The following is a 19,868-nucleotide window of genomic DNA, read 5'->3' as shown; positions in this document are numbered from 1 at the left end:
GACAAACAAACCTCCAACCTGGAAATTAATATCATCAAATTAACAACGCCGTAGTCACAGCTAACACTTCACCCCCCCAACCCCCAAATATGAAGAAAGATACTTTCTTAGGACATGTGCCAATTTTCTGTACTTTCTTTGCTGGTCAAATTCACACCATGTACCTAATGGTTAGAAGAATTAATTTTTTAGTTCTGTGGGTTCACAAGTACATCCAGGGCTAAGGCAGCATTGAAATTTACGTATTTTCTTTTGGAAATGGCTTGAATAATGGGGAAATGTTTACTTTGTTTGAGTCAGCTTTCCTTCTATTTAAAAATGCGTTGTCTCGCCCGGCTGGGCGTGGCTCAGCGGTTGAGCATCGACCTGGGATCCAGGCGATCGGGGTTCAATTCCCGGTCAGGGCACATGCCCGGGTTGTGGGCTCGATCAATGACTCTCTCATCATTGATGTTTCTCTCTCTCTCTCCCTCTCCTTTCCTCTCTCTGAAATCAATAAAGATATATAAAAATAAAAATAAATAAAAAAATAAAAATGCATTGTCTCTTTACAGATCCTCCCTCGAAACATGGGGGGGGAGGGGGCGGAGACCCCACCCCGTGGACCACCCCCCAGGGCTGAGCAGACGCCTGCGGCAGGGACGCGGCGGGTGTCAGACTCGCAGGCCTGCGAGCGCTTTGAGGCCGGAGGTGAGAGCGGAGTGGAGTGTGGCTTCTGGAGAGATGGACCTGGTGTCCGATTCGGTTGTGCGGCCTTGAGAGGTATCAGAGCTTCCCGTCTGAGGTCAGTCTCTGTTTTTAGAAAATGGAGATCATGACGCCTACTTCGCAAGGGTGGTGAGAACTCGCACAAGATGTTTGGTGGGAGCCTTGGCGCCGGGCCTGGCACAGGGCCCGCAGGTGTCAGCTAATCCTATTCACAGGGCCGACGCCTCCTCCTGGACCTGAGGCTCCGTGTGGGTGCTGACAAGAGGGCGTGGGTGGTGGACATCGAGGGACAGCATCCTTTGTGGTGTCGGGGGGCCCATGTTTGAAAAGCCTGGCCGGAGACCTTCTGACAGCGCCGGTGGCTGGGGCGGGGGGAGCCCGAGAGAAGGCAGCGGGCTCTTTGCGGAGGGTTTGCTTTACTTCCGTTGGGAGGGAGAGAAGGTCTTGGGGACTCTGCAGGAACTATTTTTAAAGACACCGGTGTCCTGCCCTTCTGTCTGGCCCTGGACCCTTTCTGAGCCTGACATTTCACTCTCCAACCATTTTCCAAAAGGATGCTCCTGTTCGCACGTTACCCAGAGCGGTCGGCCCGGGGCCGCCTCTCACTGACCGCAGGAGGGTGCGCCTGGGAGGAAGGCCTGCGGGGCTCCCAGCGCCGGGGAAACTACGCAGCACCCCCCCCCCCCCACCCACGGGCCCACGGAGCTGCGGAGGCTCCACCGCGTGAGGCCCTGCTCCTGGGAGCTCCCGTCGCTCATGGGCGAGCCGGCCGAGGGGGCCGCGTGGCCACACGAGGGCACCGGGGGAGGGGCTCTGAATGTCACGTCTAGAAACTTTGCGTCCTAGTTTAGTGACCTGTGAGTAGGTTGAGGGGAAAGGTCACAGCTCCCCAGGCCAAAAGGAGCCTCAGGAGGTCACCCTGGCAGGTGGCTCCCCTAGTGCGGTGACGCGGTGCTCTGGCCCTTCCCGGAGCCACGATGCCCCTTCCCGGAGCCACGATGCCCCTTCTCGGCGTGATGAGGCCCCTTCCCGCCCCCTGTGTTAGGAAGATGTTGGCCTGGAGCTGGACTGTGCCGAGGGCCTCACACTGCAATGCGTCGGGGGTTGGGGTAGGCGCGGTCAGCCGAGTCCAGCACGGTCACGTGAGAAGCTGGGGTGCACTCCCCAATCCACGCCCAAACCACCCCCCATCCACTCGAAAAGTGCAGCCGAGCAGCCGAACAAAAGCCATCTGCTTTCTAAAGCTTTTTATGGCCTGTGGCCGGTTTGCAACGTCTGAATTACAGGAAAACAGTAATAATATCACCCATAATGCTCATTAGCTGCTGCGAGTGTTTGATAACTAGGTGGTTAGATAGAAGTTTTAACATGTTCTTGGCCAGTAGCCCATCTGTGCAAACCTCTCATTGGAGACTCGGTCTGTTACACATGTGCAGCTTTGCTCTGAAGGATCGTCTTCCGTGCTTTTTAAAAGAGCATTAAATGCACAGAAATTCACCTGACACCCCTTGCTCTCGGAAGGCTCCTTCTAGAGGGAGGCAGGCCTGGGAGGTCCCCCGGGTGACCTGAGGCGGCCCCTTCGCTGCCGAGGGACAGAACGAAACCCGAATTCAGCGTGTCCTCAAATGACCGCTTCCCATTTCTGTGTCGGTTTTCCTGGTCCCCGGAGAAAAAACTGATTGTCCCTAATTTTATTTTCTTCTTGAATTTGTTATTATTCTAATTAATTAACAAAGTCTCAAAAATTCTCCCTGTGCTTGGTGGTGTAAATGCCCTAACGTACCAAGACCAGGGCACCCCCCACCCCCTCCCCTCCATCACCGGCAGGGTGGCCTCAGCCAGCCTCTCGGGAGCCGCCTCGCGGGTGGTGGGGCGGGATCCGCGCCGGGCAGCCTGGCTCCAAAGCCCTCGCCCTAAGCGCCCCCCACACGCCGCAGGATCAGACCCCGACTTTGAATGGGACGAACGGTCGTCAGTGACGTAGGGGAAGTAGAATACGATGCAGGTTGGCCAGCAGGGAGCATTTACGCCCGTGGAGGCAACACCAACTCCTCCCAATGACTGAGCTCGACGCAGCGCAGTGACGGCCTGGGCACCGCTCCTCTGCCCGCCAGGGGCGCGGGCGCCCCCGGGACACGTTTCCTTAGTTTTAAAGGAAACTTGCAAACTCGATCTCTGAAGCTCCTCCTAGGACCTCGAAAGCAGGACTAGGGCTTATTCACAGACTGTCTCAGCTCCAGGCCCAAATCACTTTCCCACCGGTATTTTCAGAGTCATTCACCAGAGACGGTTTAAAGAGTCTTACACTGTCCTTCAAACCCCTTTAAACCTCAGTGCACGACAGGCAAATAGGGTAGGACCACGAAAAAAATTTTCCCACTTAAATCACTTGCAGGATCAAGAAAGCCCCTCCCCCCCCTTCTTTATCAGAAATGAGCTGCTTGCGCAGCTGGGTCCTCACGTCGCTGCGCCGGGCGGCGGACAGAGCAGCCGGGACAAGACCGGGAGCGACCGACCGCGAGGCTGCTTTCCGGCTCCGTTCAGCACCGGCAAGAGCAGTGACATAGAAACTACCGCGAAATCAATTCCTTTTAGTCTTTTTACAAATTATTTTACTCTTCCTCTTGTCCTATGTCCATATGAAATAACTGCCCTGCAATTAGCACCGTGATTAAATGTTAAATAAATGTGAAATCCTCAGCTTGGCAGCCTCGACATGCCCGGCGAGCTCGGTTTCCTGACGGCCCTTCAAGTCCTTCCCGGGCACCGCGTGGTTTTCACGCTGGGCGTGGGCTTCACCAGGCCACTAAATGCTGCTTAAAAGATACACGCGGCCCCGTGCTCACTGCAGCATCCGCCGCGGCGCCAAGGCGGGGAAGCGGCCGAAGCGACCTGCGGCAGAGGGCTGGGCTGGGCGAGGAAGCTGCCGCGGACACCACGGGACACGGCGCGGTTCCCAGGCCGGGGTCGAGTTCAGGGTCACAGCGAAAGTAACGTCCCACCGAGGAAATGGCAAACGTTTTCCCATCCATTTCAGAATATTTACTGCAGTTTTCTTTACGCAGAGAGAGTTCCATACCATTGTGGTTTTATATATATTTAAATATATACATATATATTTAAATATATATATTTAAAATGTTTTTATTGACTTTAGAGAGAGGGAGAGGGAGAGAGAGAGAAACATCAGTGATGAGTCACTGACCGGCTGCCCCCCGCTCGCTCCCGGCTGGGCATGGACCTAAAACCCGGGCACGTGCCCTGACCCGGAATAGCACCGTGACCTCCAGGTTCATAGAGCGACGCTCGGCCACTGAGCCACACCGGCTGGGCTGTGGTTATATTTTTTAACCAGGTAGTAATCTTTATGAACCACCTGACATTTTAACAGAGGGTTTATTTTAAAAATTTAAGCATCCAACGTCCTTCAGGTGGGAGCCTAGACTTTTCAGCTCGGATCGAGGGACATTTCTCAAATCCGACTACCTAGGATCTGCCAGCGAGAGGACGAAGCGCTTCCGTCTGGGCCTGGGGAAACGCCAGGAACGCGGCCCTTCGCCGTGAAAGCCTCCCCGCGAGACGGATGCATGGAGACGCGCGTTATCTTCAGCATGAACATTCTGCCGCTCGCGGGAAAGATAGCGCCCGTCCTTCGACTTGATAGACCTCGAGCACATTGTATTTCCACAGAACGACATCCTTTTAAAGAAGCAAAATAAAGCCATCTGTCCCCGAGCTCTTAAAATAAACGCGGCTCCGAGCTCCTCTTCTAAATGATTTTTATTCGGCGGTTTTGCTCTAACAGGGATTTAAAGAGCCTGACTTTCCTCATCGCTGGGGGCGAGCGAATGACACTGTGCCTCCTGCTCCCGTCGCCCCTCTGAGTTCTGGGGCCCCCGGGTCTCTCTAAGGACGAGTGTCACCGGGCAGGGAGCAGATGCGGAGCAAAGGGGATACGGCGCGAACGGCGCCCGGGGGAGGCCGAGGCGGCCGCTCTCCTTTTACAAACGGCTCAGAGCTGAAGGGGCCGGTCGGCGTTCCCGCCGCTCCTGGGGAGGAGCTGGGACGACCCAGGTTTGCCGCTCGGGGGGGGCAGGGCCCTTGTGATGCCACCTCCTGACGTCCCCCGGGCCTCGGGGGGGACGGAGGCCCTCAGCCCTTGTGTACCCGCCGGAAAAGCACCTCGCGGGCCAAGCACCTCCTCGGGCGCCTGGGGGGGGGGGGCTCGGGGAACCTGCTCGGGGGGTTTCGGGGAGCCGAAGGCCTCCTAGGGAGTGTTCGCTTCAGTCTTCCACGCCCGCCGCTTGCCTTGGACGGGGGCGGCTGTTGTTAATTTTTGAAGACGCATTTCTTCCCCCGAGAAGGGCCTCATATTGGAAATTTTTTACCCCCCCCAAATCTAAAGTCTTTGTTATTAACTTATTTTCTTCCGATTTTCCCTTTTCTCCTAAAAGTGGACTCCAGGCAGGAAAACGCCTAATGAATTAGGGTTTCTGGTAATCAGGTTTTTAAATTGTTTTGGTAAATTAAAGTCAGGCAGAAGCCACCCCCCTGAATTTGAAACGGCCCCTCATTGTGGATGGTCCCTGGTGCCCACGCATCCCCGTGTTAGGACGCCCCCGAGACCAGCGGTCAGGGCGCCGGGATGGTGGGCGACCTGGGCGCCTTCCACGCACCTGAGCCCGTGAGCGGGACGGTCCTTAACCACACGGCCCGGCCTCTGCGGGACCACACGGTGCCCGCGCCCGAGGGCCAGCGCGCTTAGAGATCATGGCGCGTCCAGCGCCTCTTGTCCATTCAGGCGCTTTATTAAATTAAAAGCCACGAGAACGACGTTAACTGAACACCCGCGTCGTCATTCGTGACCGTTGAAAGGGGAAGTAACCCGGCGCCGTTGCGGGGTCATTCCCGCTGCTCTGCGTCCGGTTTCCTATCGGACGCGGGGGCTCCTTTGGAACTTGACGTTCGGGAGGCATGTTTTTAATGAAGCGAAGTCAACGCCGTCTCTCAGCGAAGCTGAGTAAAAGGTTATTTCTTAATAAGAGCAATTTCAGAATAAATTGCAGAGACATCTTCTCCCCTGAGGCCTCACACACACCTTGAAAGTTTTCTGCAGAGTTTTATGTTCGAGGCAAAGCAATCTAAACGTGGAACGTTCACGTAGAGAGGGATCGATTCTAATGGTCTATTATTACTTCCAATTATGTGTAAATGAGGCTGGAAAAACCAGCGAATGATCATTATTTTCTTGAAAAATTAAGCAACTTGAAATAATAAGCTTTAGCGTAAGACACGGGTCCTCTTGCCCGGCCGGAGCCCCTTCCGGAGCCCAGCGGCCACTGTCCCCTCGACCCCCCAGTGATGCCGTGATCTTTGGGGTGACGACACCCAGCCGGCGTTTGGAAATGTAAGACCCGGGTCTGGGAGCGAGGTTGTGGCCGGAGAGAAACGTGGATGTTCTTGTCGCGAAGGCCCAGCGCGGGAGGCTTAGGTCCAGGAGGCTCGGGGAGAAGGGCAGGCTCCTGACGCGGGGGCCCCGGGCCCGGGGGGCGCGAGTGGGGTTCGGGCGGCTCTGCGTCTCGCGGAAACACCGGGATGCATCCCCTCCACCGCCTTCCACAGCTGAGTGGCGACAGCGTGTGGGTTTAGTCGGCGTCAATACAAAGGCGGAGCCGAAAGAGATGATCGGAGGCCAGCAGGCAACTCAGTGCGGAAATCGCCTCCGAGGGAGACAACGCCGATCCCTCCCCAGGGGACACGTCAGTGACAACCAGGCTTCACCGTCATTAGTGCCCTGGTGAAATGTGTCACCGTCTGCGTCTCCTGGGGGGTCCCGCTCGCTCGACACCAGGCACCTCTTTCGTGGGGACGCCGGCCGATGGGGCCGAGTGCGGAGGACACATCGGGGATCGCGAGCGAGAGTGACATCTCCACGGAAGCAGCTGCAGGCCACGCGGGAGGGAGGCGGTGAGACCGTCCCAGGCCCGCGTGCACCTGTCGCCTTGGGCAGCCCGGGCGCTGTCAGCTAGCCCGCGGCTTCACCGGGGCCGCCGTGGCCCCGGGACTGAGCCTCAGCCTGGGAACCAGGAGGTCGCCGTTCGGTTCCTGGTCAGGAAGCGAGACGGTGGTGCTGGCGCTGGGAACCCACGGTGGCGACGGAGCAGCACACTCGCGGAGCACGTTCCTGGCGCGGGCCCTCGTTCCAGGGCGCGCCCCAGGCCCCACGGCTTCTTTATGCGACAGGCGTCCAGGGAGGGGGGCTGCTGGGCCTCGAACCCGACAGTGTCCCGGGTTCCGATCCGCGCTGGGGAAATGCTGGATCCGGACAGACCTGCTCTCTCTGGTTAGAAAGTGTGATGCTGCGAATTGCAACTTAGGGGTTCCGCCTATTGTCAGAGAGAGAAGGGAGCGGGCACAGAGCAGGGCCCGCCAACGCCGAGGCTCAGGACGTTCCTCCGTCCCCGTCCTTTCAGAGCACCGGCCGACTCACGGTCCCCGCGCGTCTGGGCAAATCTAGAGCTCGCCCGAGGCCCCCATCGGGCGGCCGCCACTGGGACTCCCGACTTCACACAGGGCCACAGCCTCAGTCCCGTCTCTTCGAACCTCCCGCCTGCCTCTGAGTGGGCACCAGGACGGCAGACACCCCGGCTCACCCTGGCCGGCGCCTCGCCTGCCTGTTGGGCGGGTCCCTTAAAGCAGAAACAGTCCTTGGAAGTGAACCTCAAGTGTTTTCCGTATTGCTGGCGGCTCCGGGCTCGTGTAAAACCATCCCCTGCTTTTCGTAAGATTCAGCAACCCACTTGCCTCTGCAAATATGAAAGACGGTAGGTACCTCTTTTCATCATCGCTTTACTTCTGTCTTTTTAATTTTTAGAAGCCACCTAAATTTAGACAGTGACGATGTAACTTAATACGCAGCAGGACGGCAACGGTTTGGAGAAGGCCATCGTCATGCATTTTCACCCATTTAAAATTACTGACCTTAAACAAAACTTGAGAACACTCTGTTTCTAATTCCAGTATAATTTTAAAGGACAATTCAGTGATGACGGGTTGAATTAAAACACCCAGCTCTATTTAGAAATGGAAAGCAACAACAACGAAAAAACCCATCGCTTTTTATTTCACGTGGCCTCCGCGTAATAATGGAATTATAGACTTTTTAGGGCTGGATGGGCCGGGAGAGCCCATCTCGGCCAATCCTTTTGTTTTATGGCCGCAGTTAAAGAGGAAGGAACACAGCCCAGGGCTCTAACGGTGCAGGTGCCGCGTCATAAAGGCCCAAGTTCACCTGCTCGCTGGACGCTGACCGGCCCGGAGACTTCACCTGTCACCCGCAGCGACAGCCGAGAGCGGGACGGCTCCCTCCTCCGGAACAGGCGCGTGCCCCCCACTCACCCGGCGGATGCTTCCTGAGCACACACCAGCGCCTGACACCGGCCAGCGGCCTCAGTGTCCTGAGCTGGGAGATGGGTGTGAATGTCCTGGCGGGGACCCAGCGAGGTCACGTGCGTAAGCGCCTGGGACGTCCCGGCAGGCCGGGCGGGCACAAGGGCATCTTTCCTTCTACGGCGACTGTGCTGTCTCGGGGACCCGGCGGGCCCTGGGGACGAGCCGTGGGAGCCCCAGGTAAGGTTTCCTCTTAGCGACCAAAGCACCTCTCCCCCGCTGCGAGGCCCTTTGGAAACTTCCCCGCGGCTTCGGTTTTGACGGCGCCTCCCTTCCCGCCCGGGCAGGGCTGTCCCACCGGCGTCTGCCCACGGACTGTGTGCTTTCCCTCCACGCGGCTCTGAGGAGGCCCACGGGTCTCCCCTGGCCCCCAGGTGAGAAATGGGTTATGAGCACGTGGGGAGGTCGGCTGGGTGACAGGCTGTCCCCGGGGGACACAGCGAAGCCGCCTGACGGGCCTTCGGGGGTTACACCTTCCACGCCGGCCTCACTGCGCAGAGCCAGCCCCAGCCGGGGCGGGGAGGGATCCAGGTGGGGGCCGGCTCCACCCCGGGCGGGCGAGTCCGCGGAGCGTCCATGGGCGCCCTGGGGCTCTCAGGACAGGGCTGCCGTCCCGTGGGGGGGACGCTCTGGGACACCCAGGATCATGAAGACAACCAGGACCTGGAGCGGCCGTGCAGCCCCTCGGCCGTCCGTCCGCAAGGACGCCTTCTTAACCCCCAAAGGTCAGGTTAGCATGAGCGATTAGAGAGAGAGCCCGATAATCCTTAGGAGCCTGGGACCCTGACCCGAGTGTCCCCGTGTGATCCGTTTTAATCGCTGCGTCGCGGGTCCTTGTTCCCATTTGTGACCCGAGAGCTCGGAGGCCGAGTCTCTGTCGCATTATTACCCGTCTGACTCCCCGGCCTGGGAAGCGGCCTCGGTGGGAGCGGGGGCCTCAGGTCCCCCAGGGCTGTGGCCTCACCCAGCACAGATTCCACCAGCGCCGGGAAGGGGACGCTGGCAGCCCCTCCTCTCACGGCGGAGCCTTAGGGTGTGTGAAACGACGTGTCCAAGGTCCCACGGCGCCTCTCTGCGCTCTGGCTGCCTCGTGACTGACAAAGGGAGAGGACAGAGAGACGCTGGCGCCGCAGGAGCCACAGGCCTCATGAGACGCGTGTTTACGGGACCCGCAGAGGCTGAAGCTCTGGAACAGGAGGCACTGTCCGCTTTGCCATCCCAGGTCCCCGTCTTCTCTCTGCAGCCTGTCTGGCCCATGTCTCGTTACTGACTGTGGTTCCCTCCCCGGCCTCGTCTCCGGCCTCTCCAGGCTCTGAATTCAGGTCACATCCCACGGGAATGAACAACTCCGTCCCCGGGGCAGAGTTCCCAGGGCCCTTGAGGAGCCTGCGTCTCCCAACCACCTCTGTGTGCCATGAGATTAGGTCTCAATCGTCCCCTGCTGAGCACTCGCGTTCCAGGGGACAGTCGCTCTGCGAATCAGCCGGGACAGTCCTCAGAGCCTCAGCGTCCGCACGAGGCCCCTCCTGCGCGTCCAAGGCTCACCCTCTGGCCCTCACGCGCTCTTGCCACACTGGCCGGTCTCCTTCCCGTGACCCCTGCTGACCTTGAGCTCACCGAGGGCAGAGCCGGTGACCGCCGGCCGGCGCTTCTCAAGCCCGGCCCCACTGGCCTGCAGACCGTGTCATTCCCTGTCGCGGGGGGACTGTCCTGGGCGTTCGCAGGCTCAGCACCCTCCCCGGCTTCCACTCCCTGAAGCCGGGAGCATCCCCACCCACAGTTGTCGCAAAAACTGACAAAAATATCTCCAAACATCGCCAAATGCCCCCAGGGGGCAAAATCAGCCCTGGGTGAAGACCCCCACGGTAGATCGAGTGCCGTTTCCATACAGGGCACTCGGCAAGTATTTGTAGGAGAATCTGTGATTGATGGAAGCGGGTGCTTACGGTGGATTTAAGGGACACCCTGAAGAAAACGCCAGCTGATGTCTTCTGGCTTTAGTTCCTCCCGTGACGGCTGGCGCTCGGCATGTGCGCCCTGGGGGGCCCCGCGCTCCGCGGTCAGGGCGGCTTCCTGCGTCTCAGGTGAAATCCGTTCCCTCCAGAGGGTCCAGGTAAGGTGCTGGGGAATCGTCGTATTAGGGGGAGAAAATTTTTAAAGAGACAAACACAAATCTCTTAGCTGTGGGATTAGGAACCAGAAAAGTCACCTGACTGCAAGGAGCACGAGGGCCGTGGCCCCGGACCTGTCTCTCTCCATTTAATCGTGGGACCTGGGGCCAGGCTCCAATTCTTTGCGGTGGTGACACCTACCTGCGTGCCCAGGTCCCTCCCACACGGACAGGGGCGGGCCCCAGGGGGGCAGCGGGACATCCGCGAGGCCACACGATCGCCGTCGCCGGCAGTGTCAGAGCTGGGAGACGGGCCCGCACCTCCTGGCTCCGGCGGGCTGACGACAGTGGCTGCTGTGGGCGCGACGCGGACGGGCTGGCGCGGGGCGATGGCACGCAGGCCGCCGGGGCTCCTCAGGGCCCAGCGCCCGCTTTTCCCGGGGGGACGTCAGGGGAGTGAAGCCAGTCACACAGTCTTTCTCTCTGTCAGCTTTTTAAATTTTCCTAAATGCGGATCCTCTCTGTCTCACTGCTTCACCCTGCAAACCGAGTTTCACCTCCCGGGTCTCGGGGAGTCGGACACCGGTGCCGGCGCGGTCGGCTTTTCCCGCGGGGACCCCAGTGGCTGCGCCTGTCCTGACCTCGCACGCGCAGCCGGGCAGGAGGAGCGGGTCTCCGGAAACGCGTATTGAAGGGGCGCCCTCCTGTCGAGGTCGGGCTCCGCTGGAAGGGTCCCCCCGTGGCCATCTTTGTTTCCTGGGCGCCGCTGGGGGGGGGGGGCTCTCCTCCCAGGACCGCGACAGTGGCCCCAGAAAACAACAGATTCATTCATGATCCCCCCAAACTCGAAACAGTCGCCCTCTGCTCCCAGGTCCACAAAATACCTGCCACAAAAACCTTTCCCAGGGAAGGATGTCCTGTCACGTGCAGAGTGCTAAGGTAACCATGGCGACCAGAAAATGCCACGGATGCGTTTGTTTCGTACACAAGCGAGGGACAGCTGTGGAGCCCACACGTCTGCCAGTGTTGCAGACACGAGCCGGGACGGCCGGGTCAGAAAATTACCCCCCATTTATCTTAATCAGGGCTTCCCGGCCGCGTCCCGACCCCGAGCCATTAGGAGGTAAACCCGAGGCACTGAGCCGCCGCGGGAGCCGTTTGCCGTCCTCAGAGCTCGGAGCCAAATGTCCTCCCAGGGGCAGCAGCAGTGGCTTTGGAGGGGCCCCCAGGCCAGGGGGGCCGCACCTCGGGGAGCATCTCTGCACGTCGAAGCCTGTTTCCTTGCTTCCGGGGCGATGCTCAGTGGATCAAGTGTCACGGTTCCATCCCAGGGACATGTCCGGGTGAGTGAGGTGCTGGGGGTGCGGCCCCCGCGGACCTTCGAGAGCCTCGCTGGCCGTGGCGGTGAGCCCCTCCCGCCCACTCACGGCAGGAACGCGGACCCCACGGCCCGCGGGGGTGAGGACCTGGCTCAAGACCACACAGCTCTGACTAGGAAATAGCTCTTACCCACCGAATAACTGATAACAGTGCTAACCACAGCCTGCCTTTGCTAGACCTTTAGAAAATATTCAAAAAGTAAAATAGATAATACGTGAGCCTGCATACTGTTTCTCAGAAAAACACTGTAACTTAAAAGGGAACGTGTTTTAATTATTGAAAATATAGTCAGCAGTTCTATAGGGTAGCCGTGAAGCCTGGGACTATATTCTATATCACCTTGCCATGTATTATAATCGTGGTGACAATAAACCTTTCATTTTGCATTTGTCTGTTTCAAGACTAGGAGGCTACACCCCGTAACACATCCACAAAGCAGGGGAATGATAATTTTGCTAAAACAAGAAAATCTAAAAAGCCAACTGTACTTCAGAAGCCGAGTAGAATGGGTAGCTCCCTGGGTCACTAAGGTCTTGAGTTTTTACCGGTAGGTTCATCTTTTGTCTTGACTCTGCACTTGGAGCCCAAACAAAAGAGACTACATGTTTTCCTGACTTCATCTCCATAATTATAATTTTACCCTGAATAAAATATGAATCAAAGCTCTATTCATGAGTTAAAGATTCCTCCATTGTCCCCAGAAGCCAACATATGATTCTAAAATGGAATGTGCTTTATCTCCAGATTGGCTTCACCCAAAATAGATGTTCAGCATAATAATTTGGAAAAATTAAATACAGCACTTGAGCAACCTTACATTAGTGCTCAAGGGAGTCACTCGGAGAACTATCACCTTGTAGCTTAAAAATAACGGGTAAAACCCATGATGAAAGTCTAGTAAAGTGCAGCACCCGGGTCCTATAATGTATCATATTGCATTTATGGCTTATTTATGGTGAGATAAAAAGCCTCCGGGTCTGATTATTTATGTCAGGGGTGGGGAATGTCTGGTCGATGGGCCATTTGGTCTGGCCCTGCCAAGGCAACTGCAGGCGGGACTCGAAATTCAATAAATCTAGAAGCTTTTTGCATAGCTAATTTTTAAGTTGATAATTTTGTATGGCCCGCAAATGATGTTATCAATATCCAAATGGCCCTTGGCAGGAAAAAGGTTCCGCCTCCCTGATGTGTGGTCATACCCAACCGGCTTGGGAAGTAGCAGTGCAACCCCGCGGGGGCAGATTTTCTTTAGCAGCTGAGGGGTTTGTTGCCATCAGTGTCACTGCTGTGGAATGTGGGGTGATTTCTCCAGCCTTCAGGCCAAGAGCTGGCCCTGGCAGGGTCTCACCAGAGAGAGATCGGGGGTGGCCGCCCCCTGGCTTTTTGGGAACCCCAGGCACCACCCAGAACTGCCTGTGTTACTGTCCAGAGCCAGAGTCGGCCGCTGGATCTGGCCTAAGACTCTCTTTAGCGGAGGGATCTTCTTCTAGTAAGTACCTTATGACTTTTATTTACCAAGGGATAAGCGCTAATCTTCCATCTCATTAGACTCACAAAATAGAGATTTCACTCGGGCAGGACGATCGCCAGAGATACGTTCTCGCCGACGGGAGGCTTCGGCCAAGCCTCAGGTTTGTTTCAAGGCTGCCTCAGTGATAACTTGACAATACAAAGATTTATGACCAGCTTGGAAATAGCAACTGTGTTTCATCACCAGCCTTCCAGTCCACAGTGAAGACGGCATCTAGGGTAAAGTCACCTGAGGCTTTAATACAATAATTTGTTACTTTCTGATTTCTCAACAGCACAAAGACCGAAAGGTAATCTTAGCTGTAACATTTTCTCACTTAAATTTGACTCAATTAATGTTTCCCCTCCTGGGGAAATACCATCTTGTGTGTAAAAGTCACTGAACTGGCAAAAATAACTCAGGGAAACATGGAAAATAGGAGAGGAACAGCTGTTGCCCGCCGCTCCTCCCCCCGCACTGAGTCCTACAAACAGTGCTGTCTTATTTATTTCTTTTTTTTGGTTGTATTTTAATGCCCCTTTCAGTGACTATATAGAAACCAGGGCAAATGCTGCTCAGTGAATGGGTTCTTTTTCCCGTCAACAGGGCTGGGGATGGACAGAAGATGAGGCCACCGGGCTGGCACGTCCGTGGGTGTAATCCCGGGCCCATGGGTGGCCTGACGCCAGGGGGTGAGCGGCGCTGTGGCCATCAGCTGAGCTTAGACAAGGCGGCAACCTCCCTGCTTTGGGGCCCATCCCGTGACCCCCTCTCTGCTCACTGTCCTGTCCCGTGACCTGAGAACCTCTCGGGTAAGCAGGGGCTCCACGGCCCCATCGCCCATCGTTCTGCAAGTTTGGTGCCTCAACCACTAAAACAGCTTTGGCGGGATGCTGAACATGCTCCCGAGATCTCCAGGTGGGTCACCCCCGACTCGCCCGCCCCGTAGTGTGGACCCAGGAGGGGGAGGTACAAATGTGAGCAGGAGGTGAAATGACTAGAAGGGAAAAAAACAAAATAAAAGAAACTCTAAAAGTTGAGGGGTCAATTCCGAAATCCTCAACCGGCCGACTTGGGTGAAAGTTACTGCTGTCTGCTCCACGTAAACATTTTGCTCCGGGCTCAGAGCATCGGGCCTGGATGCTGCAGAAGCACAGGCCAGGTGAGAGCCCCAGCGGCGCCGAGTTCCTACCACCAGGCTCCCGAGTCAGGTGTCCCCCAGCCTCGGGATTCCCCAGCACCCGCACACTGTGCCTTTATTCCCCTTTCTTAAGGTCTATTGTTAACTGAAGGCTCCTTGTCTTTTCAAATTCCTCCGTGTGAATGGAGCGGGCCAGACATCTGCTGGGATTCGCTCACATTCGCATGCAAATCAGGACACAGGGCCCCAGAGCCAGCAGCACCGCGGTCCCTCAAGACCAGCCCCATCCCAGTGCCTTCCTGAACTTTCCACTCCTGCCTCTGAAAAATGAAGTCACAAGCATATTCGAGGAAGATTAATTATTTAGACCGTCCAGTCCTGCCAAAGCAAATTGCAAAACAAAACAACATATTGTCTTTTGGAAAATCCTACCGGCAAAAAACCCCAAGTCAGCAAGACGTGCCCCCGGGCAGAAGCCCACGTTTCCTTTATTGTCTGGGTCTGGGAACCGAAATGCTGGCGGCGGCCTGAGATTCGGGGAAGGGTCCCTGTTTTGGACTCCAGGCCTTAGCCGGTGTGGTTCAAATGCCTGGAAACTGTTCACACCCCGGTCATGGCCATTCCCTCGCTCACTCGCTCACTCCCAGCAGGTCCTGTGCCCGGTGCCCGGGCTGCAGCGGGCAGCGGGCGGGCAAGGTCCCCTGTCCCCGGGCGGGTGCCGCGCCCGCTCGCCCCGTCTTTGGCGCATCCAGCTCCCTCGCGGCCGTCCCCGGGGGGGGGGGGGCGGGTTTGCGCACCTGTCCCGGGGGCGCGGAGCCCCTTCCGCCGCGGGATCTCCCGGCCCGCCCGGCAGGGCCGCCCTGGGCCGGGCGGAGGCTGCCCACGCCCCTCTCCACGCCGCCCAAAGGACACGGGCGGGCAAACTTTGCTCCCTCCCCACCCGGCCGCGCGGGGAGCCCGGCGGCGCTCGCTCCTGGCGCGCACGAGCCTTCCCTGGTGTTTCACGGTCCCCGGCAGCTCCCGAGCTCGGAACGGGGGGGCGAGGTGTCGCCCCACGGAGACCGCCCGCAGCGGAGTCCACGGAAAGACGCGGGACTTGGGTACACGCGGTGCCGCGTGAGTCGCGCCCCTGGCCCCTCTCTCTACCCACCAGGCCGCCGGCACATCGCCGCCCCTCTCCCCACAGCCCACCCTCCCTTCTCGGCCCCTTTCCGCGCCCCGCAGCCTTCCCGGTTCACATCCCGGTAGCCGCCCTCCCCCGGGTCCCCGGGCGGCACCTCCCGCGTGGGCCCCCGAGACCCAGTGTCGCCGCCTGTGGCCCATTTCTGCCCGGCCTTGCTGGCGGACTGTGGGTCTCCTCCACCGCTGTGGGGGTTTTGGGGACAAGGGGGTGACTAGATTGCTGTTCCCCGACTTCGTCATTTTCCCCAGCTGGGCGAGCCGCGCCCCCTCGTCGCCCTGAGGCCCGCGGTCCCACCCCGGGGTTCCCAGACCCCTTCGGCTGCCGGGCTGCCAAGTTTGCCTCGACCTGCCCTCGCCGCAGCCCACCGCGCCCGCCGCTGCCCCCGGGGCGAGGGCACTTACCCGAGGCGCGGCTGCTGGGTGGGGGCGCACGGACCAGCCCGGGCGGCCGCGGGGGCACCGGGGAGGAGGAGCGGCGTCGCCTCCCAGCCCGCAGCGCGCCCGACTCCTCGGGGCTCCGGCGGAGAAGCGGGTCGGGGGCGAGGCAGCCACACCGCCAGCAGCCGCCGCGCCGGCCTGCGCCCGATCGGGCTCTCGGGGACCCGCGGAGGGTTGGGAAGGAGGGTCGGAGAAGTGGGGTGCAGAGGGCGGGGCAGCGTACGGCCGGGTCCGGAGGAAGGCGCCGGGGGCCGATGGCACCGCCCGGGCTGGCGCGCGGGCCCCTCTCCCCGCCCAGGGCGCTGCAGGCGCGGCGCGCGGGCCTCGCCAGCTCCCGCTCGCCGCCTGCGCCCGCGCTGCGCCCCGCTTTGTGCTCCGCAGCCGGCGTGCACCTGGTGTAAGCAAGGCGGTCAGCTGATGGGCCGCGCGCCGATTGGCTGCCCCGCGGTCCCCTCCCCCCGCCCGAGCCCCGCCCCGCCCCGCCCCGCGCGCCCGGCACCATCTGTGGCCGTGCGACAAAGGCGTCGCGCCGCGGGGCGGGGGTGGCCCGGCCGCCCCGCCACCGCCACCGCCGCCGCCGCCGTGGGGAGCAGCGCTGCGCTTTTTGTCTGGGCGGCGACGGGCTGCGGCCGGCGTAGGAGGGACGCGCGCGGCCTTTCCCAGCGGAAGGCAAACGGACAGAAAAGCCCGTGCGGGAGGCGGGCGAGGCGCCGGGGGCCGGGTCTCGGCGCGGCGTGGGCGCTAACCCTTGCTGTGACACGCGCGGTGGTTCCCCGGGCCGTGTGTACACGCCTAAGGGTGCGGCACGCGTGGCCGTGGATCTGGTGCGCGCCCTTGCCCTGGGAAAGGGGGTCACATAGCCGGCGAAGCCTTCAGACAGCGTTTTCTGAAACTTTGTAATTAGAGTTTGGGGTTGGATAGGTGTGAAAGTTGTGTTCAGATCAGCGGAGGCTGCAGCCTGTTTAAGGGGGGCCGGGGACGTCTGAGAGCAGGGGCGTGGGAGCGGGTCCGCGGAAACTGCCCGGGAACCCGAGGCTCGCCTTCAGGCCGGGCTCCGGAGGAGCCCTGGGGTCCTTGTTATTGGGGAATGTGCTTCGAGGAGCATTATTAACCGCCGAGCACTGAACAGCTTCGGGCAAGAGAATGTGGCAACATTTCTTCCCAGTGTTGCTGCTGAGAACTTCGGGGAACGCGGAGGGATACAGTGTTTCACCATCAGCCGAGCTCCTGCGAGACGCGGTGTAAATACACGCCAACCGAGCAACGACCTTAGGTTTGGGTCCCTGCAGTTTTCTCCGTGTCTCGCAGATGCCTGATAAACATGCGATGCTCCCGTACGTTTCTCCGCTTGTTTTCCTGACCCTGCCCCGTGGGGACCAGAGGGTCTTAGAGGACTTCAGGGAGAGAAGATATTGTGTGTCAGGGTTCGAGGTAGACAGAGGGTAGGACGGCCATTCAAGAAGGCCCGTTGCACCGAGGGGGCAGGGTGCTGTCTAGGGATGAGATTTAAGAACTTTCAAACCAAGTTGAGTCTAGAACGTTTCCCAAGAGCCACACTTTTGTCTCTCTCCCCCTTTCTCGGCCTGATCACACATGACTTGGAGTTTGGAAGAATGTGGGCCTCTGGTGGAAATCCAGAACCTGAGTGATCAGGGAAAGATAGGTCGCAGGTTTCTCAGGGAGCCCCTTCGGTTTCCCAGCCGGTCTCTCCTGGCTGGAAGGGCGGTGATGCCGCGCCCTGCAGGCTGCGGCTTTACCGCGGCCGGTCTGCGGGCGGGCGGTTGAAGCAATCCACGGCGGGGGGAGTTGCTCTTTGGAGGAGGCAAGATCTGTAACAGCCTCTGGGTTTGGGATGAGACTTCATGAGCATGGTACAAAGCCAGCTAAGAAGAGGGCAGGCCAGTGCCTGCTGGGCCTGCTGGGCCTACCTGGCCTCAGGTTATAAGGAGCGTCTGAGCTTCGGAACCTGCTTGCAGTCCCGGCTCTGCAATCAATGAGCCGTGTCTCGCCGGGCAAGTCGTTTTGCCACTTTAAGTCTTCGTTTCCTTGGCTATAAAACAGGGTTAGTAACAGTAACTATCCCAGAGGGTGTGCTGGTTGAGTGGGGGGAAGCATGTAAAATGTTAGTGTAGCTCTTGGTAACCATGTGACAAATGGAAGCGTCAGGTACTAGCAGCCAGACAGCAAAGACCGAAGCAAGACATCGGGTCAGACAGGTGGCATGATCGTTTCACAGAACTGACACAGGTGACACAAGATCTTAAGGCATCAGCAGCCCCGGGGAGAGAAACAGGCTGTGTCCCCACTGTCGATTCATTTCTTTTTACGTCAGCATATCTTGTACTTGAACCGATTTCCCTCCTCCCCAGGTGAGGGCGAGAGAGGAAGCCCTGCCTGTTTCCACGTGATCGCTGCATTTCCGTGGCTCTAGACAGAAGGAGTGTTATTTATCCTTAGGAGGACATGCCTGTCAGGTGGGGAGGGGTTGGGCGGGAGGGGGGGCACTGCTGCGTGTTGGAAAGGTTGCCCTGGGTCAGAGGTGGGCAGAGGTAGGCACAGCATTTACAGAGGTGTCTGAAGTCCCATCCAGTTATTGGAAATCTGATGACTTGCCTAAACGGTTCATTGGTCCACAATTTTAGGAACTGCCATTTATAAACTCTGCAGAGGTGTTTCAGGGTTATTTTATCAGCACACACTTTTGAAAGCACTTTGTCAGTGGGAAACGAAGGGAAAACCTTCAGTCTCTGGACTGGGATGACTCAACCAAATTCACTTGTTTCTTTATTTTTAAAATACGTTTTTATTGATTTTTAGAGAGAGAGGAAGGGAGAGGGAGAGAGAAACTTTGATTGGCTGCCTCTTGCACGCCCACTACTGGGGATTGAGCCCGAAACTCTGGCATGTGCCCTGACGGGGAATCGAACCGGCGACATTTCGGTGCATGGGCGACACTCAACCACTGAGTGACACTGGCCAGGGCACTTGTTTCTTGTTTAGAATCCTCAAATCTATCTGAATGACTCCTGGAGGGTGCACCCAACCCCAGGGTCCTAAATTTACTTGTCAAAAAGGACTTTATGTTAATACGTATTGATTTTGGTCACTGTAGAAGAACGTTGGAGACTTTGGAGAATGGAAGGGGGTAGAAGGGCTGAGGGTTCCCGAGAGAGCCGGGGCTCACTGCTGATGAAGGAGAGGCTCTGCCCCTGGGGTGGCCGTGTGGGGACCCTATCAGTCCCCCTGGGCTTCTCACTGCCCCCTGGAGGCTCCTTGGCTTTGGTTTGAAGAAACATGATAATCGGTGTTAGCCTAACTGTGCTGATCTATGTGGTAAATGAGGGGGAGAAAAAGAAAAAGGAAATTTCTGGGCCATCCTATCAGGATAATTTTTAAAACAGCATCTGAATTTTGAGAACAAAATTGTCATATGCCCTTTAAAAGCAGCTGAGACTGTGGCCCGGGCTCCTGCAGCTGGGAGAACCCTGGACAAGTTAATGACCCCTGAACCCCAGCTTCCTCACCAGGGACACTACCCCCTGGGGTTTGAGCCCGTTCGATGGGACAATATGTGTACAAGCACCTGGCACACGGAGGAAGGGCAGTGATTTTTTAATTTTCTATTTTCAAATGAGAAAACATACTACACTGGCTTAAAAATAACAAGTCCCACGTACATACACTTGTCTGCATTGACCTCCGGACTTGTGCTTCAGGCATGGCTGGAAATGAGCCTCCGATGTTTCCCTGGCTGTGTCCTAGAAGTTTCTAGAATAAGCTCGGTGAAATGTTAGAAGCACGGAGCACTGAGGTTGGCAGCTAATGCCCTGCAGATAAACTATGCAGCAAGATTGCATTTATTTTCCTGTCTGCATTTGAAATCCCAAGTCTCCCACCATGAATGTTATTCTTCCACAGATAAAAGGAACCAGCTCGGATCATGCCCTTGG

This window comes from Miniopterus natalensis, chromosome 15 (genome assembly GCF_054644295.1).
Source record: "Miniopterus natalensis isolate mMinNat1 chromosome 15, mMinNat1.hap1, whole genome shotgun sequence".
NCBI lineage: Eukaryota > Metazoa > Chordata > Mammalia > Chiroptera > Miniopteridae > Miniopterus > Miniopterus natalensis.
The sequence above is the reverse complement of the archived record's forward strand: the minus strand, read 5'-3'. Positions refer to the sequence as shown.